This window comes from Corvus cornix, chromosome 1, assembly GCF_000738735.6.
Source record: "Corvus cornix cornix isolate S_Up_H32 chromosome 1, ASM73873v5, whole genome shotgun sequence".
Classification (NCBI taxonomy): Eukaryota; Metazoa; Chordata; class Aves; order Passeriformes; family Corvidae; genus Corvus; species Corvus cornix.
In genome coordinates, this window is record NC_046332.1 from 61,038,836 (window position 1) to 61,049,632 (window position 10,797).

Below are 10,797 nucleotides of genomic sequence, written 5' to 3' on the forward strand. Positions count from 1 at the left end.
TTTTCCTAATTTCCCTTCATGCAAGGATATATGGCTTGGCATCTCTTGATAAAAAGATGAATGAGTATGAGTGTTCACAAGATCATTAATCATTTAAAAAGATTGATTCAAATATGGTTTATTTGTTAAGAGAAGGTAGAAACACTCCTCCTCTGCCTGGGGTTTGCATGCAAGATACACTTAATGCTCAGGAGGTTAAGTGGGTGAATGTCCAGCTGGTGGTTACTCCGACAGGGAGAGTGGGGCACAGGAGCTGGCTCTGTGCAGAGGCTGTTGCTTCAGACAGAGCATTGCATGAACACAACTGCACTGCTTCCAGGGTCAGCATCAGTAAGTCAAAAGCAGTTTTAGCTACTTCTCCGTGGCTGATTGATCAATTCATGACTCCTACAAGCCTCAGCCTGCTCCTTAGAGTGAACCGAGAGTCCTGGGGTGCCTGTTTCAGAGGCAATTAACTGTCCCTCAGCAGATCAGCCGGGCTCATTTGCTCTGGCTCAGTCCCAGCACCCTGCTGAGCACCACAGAGCCAACCTCATGCCTTTGCATCATTCCTCCCAGGGCAGTGAATTCCAGGAGGCTTATTAACTCCCTCAGCAGCACTTTGGGAGCAGATAGAGCCAGCTCAGATCTGCAGCCGTGTGCCAGAAACCATTGATCAGAGGGTGCTACAGGGCACAGCAAGGAGTCTGAGTCTCTTCTGTTCTCAGCTCCATCTCATGCTGAATGCTGGCTGACTTCAGTGGTGCTTCTTCAGTATCCCAGCAATGTATTTCCTACTAATCACATTTTGGGGGATTGACATTAGTTTGTCTTGATTTACCCCAGATAATAGAGAATTCAGCTGTAGTATTTTTGGAGCTTACCTCATTGCCAGATCAAAGAGAGAATTTTTCCAAGGGTGGTTGCTGGGTGGCTTAGTGACCCTCTAGAGATCTCAGCCCTATAGCCTATCAAGTGGGAAATATGACTGGATTGTATTAACTGTACGTAGGACATGCAGCCCAGTATTAAGGTTGTGCTATTTAATCCGATATTTAAGAAGCCTGCTGCTGTTATCGAGGACTGCATGTGAGAATCACCTCCAGGGGTGATGGAAGGCACACCTAAGGTGGACACACAGCAGATAAAAGAAGTGTCCCACCCTCGTCTTGGATACTGCACACTCTGCAAGAGCAGGCAAGAACTGTCTGAGCTGGGTGTGACAGATGACAAATCCTCTGCTTTCCATTAGGTGGATGCAGGTGTCAAAAAACTAAGCAAGATACTGTATCAGCTATTCTATGCAGCCCCTGTATCCATCAAAGATCTGCAGGTCAAGAAGTGAAAGTGTATCCTATTTCTTTTTTTTCTTGCCTTGTGTTAAGGGAATACTTTTTTCGTGTCCTGCCAGCTCATGAAAGCACAAAGAATGAATTTATGTGCTTGTGAAAAAAACACTTCTGATAATACTTTCTGAAACCTTAAAATGAGCTCCCAAATTGGTCTTTTATGTGAGTAAGTGCTGTCAAAGTTACAGAAGTGCTTTCTGGAGCAACTGTTGTGTAGAAACCTGTCACAGTAAACACTCTTTTATTTCTGTTGCTTAGTTTTTATGTTGTTATGTGCAATAGGGAAGGTAATAAGAAAAGCAAAAGAATAGCTACTAGAACAATTATGACATTTAAGGAAAAGGGAAAACAGCAGTGAAAATGTATCTAAGGAAGCTCATTTGGGCTCTGTACTTGCTTGAGAATATCCAGTCTATGCATAACTCCATGAAAGCAGTCATGACAGTTGAATCGCTGTTAGAAAATCCCTATTACTATGGAAAAAATGGGAACAAAATAGTTGTATTAAACTGAGACACAAACCCAATTTCTTTCCCAATACAGGACTAGAAAAAACAATTCCACTTTTTTCTTGTCTCAGCCTCACAACTGGGTTTGACTCATAGTTGGAATAATTTGATAATCTAAATCAAATAACCATCAACTTGCTGATTTATTTGCAACAGTATTTTTAATTTGTTTGTTGCATTATCACAGTTTTAGTTTAATAAGTAATGGTCTTTACATCTTAATGTGTTTGTTAAATCTTTATATAGCAATCTAAATTTCTCCTAACATGCAATAAGGAAAACTGTAGAGAGTAATTTGTTCTTTCAAACTCTATCTGTTTCAGCATGTCAAGACTGAAATATATCAGCTATAGTATTTGTGTACCCATTATTTCTCATCCTTTTAATGAAAATCTTCAAAAAGGAACTGAGAGAAAGGAATTCTCAGTCCAGGGAGAAGAGAAAAAGTTTTCAGTGAAAAATAAGGTATCAGCAGACAAAGAGTATACTCAGATGGCTTTGGGGAAAATCCCCTCTCACATGAAAATAGACAATATATTGTCGCTGCTGAGATGACAGTAGTACATAGAACCAGAATCACAGAATCATAGAACAGTTTGTGTTGGAAGGAACCTTAAAGATCACCTACACCCAACATCCTGCCGTGGGCAGGGGCACCTTCCACCAAATCAAGTCTCTCAGGGATCAATCCAACCTGGCCTTGAACACTTCCAGAGATGGGGCATCCACAGCTTCTTTGGCCAACCTGTTCCACTGCCTCACCATCCTCAAAGCAGAGAATTCCTTCCTCACATCTAATCTAAATCCCTCTTCTTTTAGTTTAAAACAATTAAAACCATGTCCCCTTGTCCCATCAAAACCTGCCTGTGTGAAAACTCACTGTCCCTCTTTTTCAGAATACCCTTCAGGTACTGGAAGGTGCTATAAGGTCTCCACAGAGCATTCTCTTCTCCAGGCTGAACAGCCTCAGCTCTCTCAGCCTATACTCATAGCAGAGATACTCCAGCCCTCTGACGAATTTTGTGGCCTTCCTCTGAACTCTCTCTAACAGGTCCACATCTTTCATGTACTGAGGACTCCAGATTTGGACACAGTATTCTAGGGGGGTTCTTGCAAGGGCAGACTGAATATTTAAGCTAAGTTGCACGGAAAAGATAGATGCAGAAATGGACTTTTCGCAATAGCTAGTATGAGTTTGTTATCATTAACTTAGGCAATAAGAATTAATGACAGGGTACGTTACTGACAGGCAGTGGATATCTCTGAGAAATGTGCCTTTATGTATTGTGCACAAGGCGTGGCACGTGTGGATTCCTTGCAGTTAGTGCCAGCTGACCGCCAGCTCTGTGCATGCTGGTGCCATCAGGAATTACCTCTCATGATCTGGATAATAAACTGGGTTTTAGAAAATTGCCCCCAGGCTTTCAGTGACAGTCCTTATTACTAACAAGTGAATGTACTACAAGGGAATCAGCTGTTAGCTGAACTTTGCTGATTTGGACTATAATGAGTCCGACAGTGCTGCTTGGCACTCACCAGCACCTCCCACAGCACTGCTGTCGGTCACTGAGCAGCCCATGCAAAGTCATGGGAATGGTGGGAACCTGCTACAGAGCAGAGCTGCCACAAGTCCTCATGATGAGGGGTTCCCTCCAAAAGTAACTCCAGTTTCCTTCAGCAAGGACCCTTTCCTTTTGTTTTCAGTTTTGTTGTTGGTTTTTTGTTTTTGTTTTTGTTTTTTTTTTGGGGGGGGTGGGGGGGATGGTTTTTGCACTTTAGGCACTGCTGGAGCTAAAAAAAAGAAAATCCACAGCTGTCCTGTATTGGAGAGCATCAAACATGTTTCAGCATTGGCTATTTGAGTAGGCTGAAGGATTTGAAAAGGAAAATAATTGAATGAAGGGAAAGTCAGGAGAGGGTTGTTCAAGGAATGACCTTAACATAAGGAAACCTCTTACCTTTTCTGAACATGTGTTTCTAAAACCTGTTTCTCTAGCTGTTGAGCATTTTTGTTTGTTTTCTCTCAGCAGGGCTAAAGGTTTATCATTTAATGATCTCTGCAGAAGCTGTACCTGTCTTCATCTTCCTCTAAACCCAGACTATTGAAATAATGTATCTAATAGTAGTTTCTTCATATACAGAAGTGGTTAGGTCAGTTGCTATTACAGGCCAAATAAATGTAATTAAAGTCAAAGTGAAACAAAGGAAAAGCTGAAAGTTGAGTGCTGTGTTAACCTCCCATGCTAACCCAGATCCTGAATGCAATCTTAAAATGAAAAGGTATCATTTGTCTGACTGTAATTACATATGACTAATAGCAGAAATTTATTCTTGGTCTCATTCATTTTGGATTATCCCTATTTGTAAAATGAGCAATTGAAAGGACCTTGATCAAGGAGTATTTTTAAATTGTTTGCTTTTTAATGAGAGAAGAGAGATCAAACGGTAAGCTAGTGTACCTCAGAGAAATGAGTCTGTTAAGGGAGTGTAATGATTAGGGAGATTTTTATCTGTGTAGAGAAGAGAAATCTAAAACTGCTCATTCAGGTTCCAGTCTACTTCACCTGTGCCACTTAGTGAGGCAAAAGCTTGATTTTGAATTTGTACACAGGATAAAATCTGCATTAATGCAAGCTGACTAAAGTCCACAGTGGGGGAGTTTTCTGTTTCCTTTATTATTTATTAAAAATTCTTGATTGGGTTAGATCTAATAAATTGTGTCTATGCAAACAATCAACACATATGTTCAGATAAAAAGAGGAGAATATTCTCAGTGTTTCACTGACACGTGCAGTTAAGTGGCCCATTAGCACTTTTATCATGTGAGTGGCTGCCCCATGGGAGCGTCAAATGGTGAAATCTGTATTTTGACCTAACATGGCTCTGAGTCACTCACCCAGAGAGAGAGCTCCGTATTCCCCTGAACCACTCTTGCATACATCTTTAAAATCAGTCCTCTCCATAGCACACTCGTGCTGCATGCTGTATTTTATGAGTAACTCTTCCAGCCGTGGGAATTTACAATTAAAATAATTTTCACGTTGAGGACGTTTCTGGTATTAGCTCTGTCCCTCATGATCCTACTTTTGTTTAAGCCTCTTAGATGTGAAATTGAAGTGGTTAGTTGTACGTGGTAAAACAAGGAAAATCTATTTTCATTTTCAAATGATGAAACTTTCTGGTGCATTGGCTGGGACTAAACTTGAGGGTGGTAAATTTTCAGCATGGTATGTAGGGAGTTAGCTACACGATTCATTAACATTAATTCCCATCTGTAAATAATTTTGAAATACTTTAACCAGCAGGGGAGCTATTTCATCTTTTATACTTAGCTGATTGTAAAAATGTATGCTGAAACCATCTGGCCTTAGTGCTTTGTTGGACTTCAGGCTTTTAATGATGCCTTTTCTTGATCTTAAAATCAAGAGTCATACACGGTTAGAAGGGGAAAAGGGATTTTACCTTGGTATTTATTTTAAGGATCCTTAGGTGCACTATGTCCAGGTCGAATGCACCGAAATGCACACGCAGTGCACACCCCACAAAGATCTGGTGTAACATTATAGGTCTTACTAATTAGCATATCTATCAAAGATTCCCCAATGAGAGGCTCGAGTGAGCCCCCTCCCCAAGGAACCTTCCCCTGGATGGTTCTATCTTAGTTTACAGAATATGTTCTGGAGAGGACCTTGGGGTCTGGGGCACACTGATCCCTAACTATGAAGCTTCTAAAATGTTTAGTCTCCTAGCTTAAGAAACAAGTCCAAGAATGTAGGCAAAAAGCATTAGGAATACAGAAGTTGTAAAAAGGTATAACAGGGGTATAAAAGAAAAGGCAAAAAATCATCATGGCATCATTAATAGCCAGTCTGATTTCCTTCACTGAATTGGGGCTTTCTAATCCCTAGCTCAATTCTCTTTCCAAACTAGGCAATACTGTGTTGCTATTTGTTTGTCAATCAGTCCCTATCTCACCAATTGAGATGAATAACAGAGTTGCTACAAAAACTTAGGAAGGCTTTGGGCCTAATTCTCATTCATGCTAAAGTTACTTTACACTACTCGGGTTGCTCATTTACTGGGTGTAAATGCAATTTACTGCCTGAGCAATATAAAGCGACTGTAACATAAATGAGAATCAGGTCCCCTATGTTCAGAGCAGCTAACAAATTCAAATTGCTGAGTACTATTTTCCCACAGGAGCTAGTATACTAGAATTTCAATGCATATAAAGAATGCATCAAGCCAATTAAAAATGAAGATATTAAACGAGAAATTGAATGGTTATTTCTAAAGTCTGTTTAAAAATGGTTGATCCAAACAATGAGACTGACTTAGCCTGGCTGTTTCAAATACGCCAACTTCATCTAAAGTTCAGCCCTGCGTGATGCTTGGAGATTTGCCACAGTACATGGAACAGAATATCCCGATTACTTGGAGACAGAGGACTACATTTCAGAGGTGCATGCAGGGCTCCCTGACTTACCTGATAGCATTTCCCTCCCAGGGACTGTCACTGAGGTTCAACAGTTGCTAACTAGTGAGGCACGACCATGTGTTTTGGTAATGGGTGAATGAGGGGATAATGGCAAAAGTAACTTGAATCTGTAGCTACCACTAATGCCAAAGCAGACACTGCTACCTCACTCCTTTTCCCATTTCTGAAGTTATTTTTTTATTGCCTAAAATCTTTAAAAACTGGGTTTCCTTATAGTGCTCTGTAATGATCTGAGCCAATGCTGGTCTATAGTAAGGAAGATATTTGATGGCAAGTAGACTGTGGAGTGGCCTGTTCCAGTTTAGACAGAGGTCAGTCATCCCTGTGTTCTCCTTACACCTCTTACACCTCTCTTACGCCTGCACATTCATATGAGCATGAATATCCACTTTGATGTGAAGTTCACATTCCTGTACCTCTCCTCCTTTTCTTTTGGTCTGCTGAAGACACTTCAATAACCACATACTAGTAAGGAGTTGTTCTGTGGTGGAAATCACAGGCACAAGAAGACTGATTTGTGATTTGCTAATGCATGAATCTGTAAATGTCATAAGTAAATTGTCCTCTTTGTTCTGTTCATTACTTCAGATGTATAAAATCTGTGCCTATTCTTCTCCCACCAGCTGCTAATCAGCTGATTTCAATCCTACCTTCACCTTGCTGAAGAGCACAGGGAGTGTAGTGTATCTATCACCTTATACAAGGATTAATAGCCTTCTGTGGTTGCTAACTAACAGCCTGCTTGTCTAACCTGGGGCTGTGTTAAGGTGTGCATGCCACAGTCCAGATCCCTCCTCTGCTACAGCAGCACTCTCAGATACCGAGCTGTCTTTGCAGTACTCCTCGTGATGAGCAGCTCCTGAGGCTCGGTTCTGTGAGGAAAAACCCCTGTGGTTCCTCTCCTGAGGCAGCAGGCGTGTTCCTATTGCACAAATAAACATCAACAAGCTTTGTGTCCATTTAAAAGTGACTTTTGTACTTTTCTAAGGAACACCTGTGCCTAAAATTACTTTGCTAATTTTTAAATGAAACATAAAATTCAGCCTATTGCTCCTATAAATACACAACAGGCTTTGTGCTTATGGATGCTAATAAACAGAAACATTTTATTCTTTGACACTGAACATTGTGATTTACACCATTGTAATTAATAGTGGAATATTTTCCTAGTCCTGAGTTCAGATAAATCAGTGTAAGTAGTAAAATATTTTTGAGATGTTGCTCCTTCTATCGTAACTTTCCATTTTGCTGTGAGAAAAAAAATCTATGTACGTGTTTTAGAGCTAAGTTGATCATCATATACTACTTAGGCAGTTATGATTAGTTTTGCAAATGTTAAAATGGTATAACATTATTTAATGTTGTGGTGAATGTAGGAATTTGTAGTGCTGTCTATTGTTGGAAGATGTAAACTTGTAAAAGTTGATTTGTATATTCTATGGTGAAGGAGCATTAAAAATTTAATGTTTTACTGGGCTTTATTGCAAAATGAAATAGTTTATGTAATTGCATATTTGGAATATTTGAACTTTGCATTCTCTGAAATTTGTCAGTTTTCACAAAGAATATCTCTGGGTTTTATTTTCATTACTGTCTTGCATTTGAAACCAAACTCCATTTCAGTTTTAGATGCTGAATAAAAGCTTGTAGTGATTTACTGTACAATAAGAAAGAAACCAAATTTTTGCTTGTTGGATAGAGTTAATTTTGATTAGAAGATTCTTCAAAAGTGCGCAGTAATTCAATCCTGAATGTTGTCATTCCTAAGCAGTGCTGTGATCTGTTCCACTGATTGACAAACATAGGTCCACACTCAGGCTCTTTCTTTCACATCTTTGTGGTGTTTGAAAAGTGGAGTCCCCGCATTTACTTACAGCGAAGTGATGCGAGGCGAGCAAGATGTCTGTGCTGGAGGGGGTGAGGGGCTCCAAACAGACCTCAGAACACCTAGATGTCATTCCTACCTTTCATCATTGATGCAAAAGGAAACCTCTGATGGGCAAAGCCGGAAGAGCAGATGTAAAGAGACGGATTTTCTCACTCTCAGAAAGCTTGGGAGCTGTTGCCTTGGGAGTTGCAGTGGTAATTTTTTTCTTGAGAGAAAGGTGAGAGCTGTTTCCTACCACTGCCAGAAGTCCCAAAGAATTGCTACAGCATACCTAGAGCTCTGTGGTCTCTGGCTGCCAAACCAGGGGATATTTGTCTTGGTGACATTTGAATGATGATGTCTCAGTGTTATTTTCCTGTATTGCAACTGTTTGTTCACTGTGGCTGCTGCATCGCCACACTCCATAGGAAAAATCTTTGTCAAAACTGGGCCAGTTTTACTCCAGGAGTGTTAATCTGCCTTGGAAATGCCTCTAAGACACACACCTCATCACCTGGCCTTTTGGGGCACTCCTGCTTTTTGGCTGTTGTTATTGTACAGCAAATAGTAGAAAGACTTTTTCTGTGGGAAGAAGGCAGTGACTACCGACATCAATAGGTACATTTGAAGGATGCTGACATGATCAGAAAGAATCCAGTCTTGCTAAACCCTTTTTAAATGAGGCTAAAATTCATCTGTATTGCCCACAGCCATCCATTCCAACTTGGTCTAATCCCTTACACACTCTAATTTGCTGGTGGTGCGTTGCTGCCTGTCACTTCATGCTCCACTGCAATCCCCACATTGGCAGCCATTCCTTTGACTCGAGCCATCCCCTCAATATACCCTGATTTTCAGACACGATCACGGCATGATTTATGCACTGTTGTATAGCTCAGCATACAAGGACCATGTGGAAAAGTGGAGAAGCAAAGCCTAAATAAAGGCTTGTGGATAAAGGAATCACCCAAGAGAGAAGAGATTGCCGATTTCCAGACAAGGCTTCTTGAACAGGAATGCTTCACATTAAACCATATTTGTTTAAAAATACCAGCGACCTTCAGAGCAAGGACCAAAGCTTCCTCCCCATGTTCTAGCAGAATGTCCAGAACACTTCCTGTTTTAGCATTAGGAGTTTGGGCAGTTTTTGTTTTTTGTTTCTGAACATGTTGTCTTCATAAGAACAGAAATGTAAACTTTGAAAAGTTGTTCTATTCCTTCACCACTGACAGGATTATTTTTAACAGTTAAAAAATAATAATGTAAGAAGAAATAGCTATATCACAGAATGATCAAAATAACTCTAACTGAAAAATATTCCATTTCTGTATGGCAAAATGGCTTTCTTATGACAAATCAGCATTGCTGTTTTGCTTGGGTAAATCACTTCATAAGAAAAATGTAACATTTAAATATAGAATGATTTACTTTTAAATTACAAACTGTATGTTTTGGCTTTAAATGAATGTGCAATAATCCTTCATTGCCTCACAAATATATTTTTGTTTTTCCTTCAGTTTGTAACTCACAAACTATAACATTTTGGAAATAACACCCTTCTTTTCTCTTACAGGTCTATAATAAGAAGAATAGCAAGACACTATTCCATAGAGATATAGCTTAAGAAGTTAAGCAGTTTGAGACCTTTCAGATTGTTTTATTTTCCCCTGAAATTGATTTTGCAATCAGAAATGTCTTTGTTGTAATCTTGTTTATTTTTGAAAAATGTACATGAAATCCTATTTTCCTGAATACGGTGGAAAATAGGAAACAGGAGACACATCTTTCACCTGATAACATTTTACTCTGAGTTTTCTCCTTTGGATTGCTCTGTGACTTAATTCTCTTGCTGTTTTCTGTGTTGTCCTTCTGGTATACACACATACACACATAGTAATTTCAACTCTGGTCATATATTAACACTTAATCTGAACTTTGAACACAATACTTGTGTGCCTTGTGTGCTGCCTATGAGGAGCAGCTGAGGACTTCGGGTTTGTCTAGTTTGGAGTAAAGGAGGCTGAGGGGTGACCTCTGCTCTCCGGAGCAGCTTCCTGAGAAGGGGAAGTGGAGAGGGATGTTCTGATTGCTTCTCCCTCAGACCCAATGATAGGACAGAAAGGAATGGTTCAAACCTGCATCACAGGAGGTTCAAACTGGATTAGGAAGCGTTTCTTCATGAGAGGATGGTCAAACACTGTAACAGGCTTCCTAGAGAAGTGGTCAATGCCCCAAGCCTGTCAGTGTTTAAGAGGCATTTGGATGATGCCCTTAATAGCATGCTTTAACTTTTGGTCAGTCCTGAACTGGTCAGTCACCTGGACTAGACGTTTGTCTTAGGTCCCTTCCAACTGAACTATGCTATTCTAAGGTTCCATTGCTTTCTGCCATTAGTAAAAGAATCATAAATTGTACTGCTTCCTTGTTTGGCTTAAATGAAATAGCTGGCCTTGCTAACCCATCAGCTTTCTAAAATCTGTGATCCTGTATCAGCTAAAGACCTAACAATTATAAGCCATTCAGCTTCCTGCATAATAGCTGAATTGTGACAAAACATTAAATTTAGGCTTTTCAATTGAGACGTTTGCCTTCCTT

General features: G+C 40.0%; 1 long non-coding RNA gene across 1 annotated transcript in view; it reads left to right on the top strand.

Annotated features, from left to right (window-relative positions):
- The window catches only part of LOC120411644, a 45,084-nt gene extending 34,948 nt beyond the window's left edge, over positions 1-10,136 (top strand). The window contains exon 5 of the long non-coding RNA XR_005604101.1: positions 9,776-10,136. This is a non-coding gene — a long non-coding RNA (uncharacterized LOC120411644). The remainder of the gene's footprint in view (positions 1-9,775) is intronic.
- The last annotated feature ends 661 nt before the right edge of the window (positions 10,137-10,797 follow it).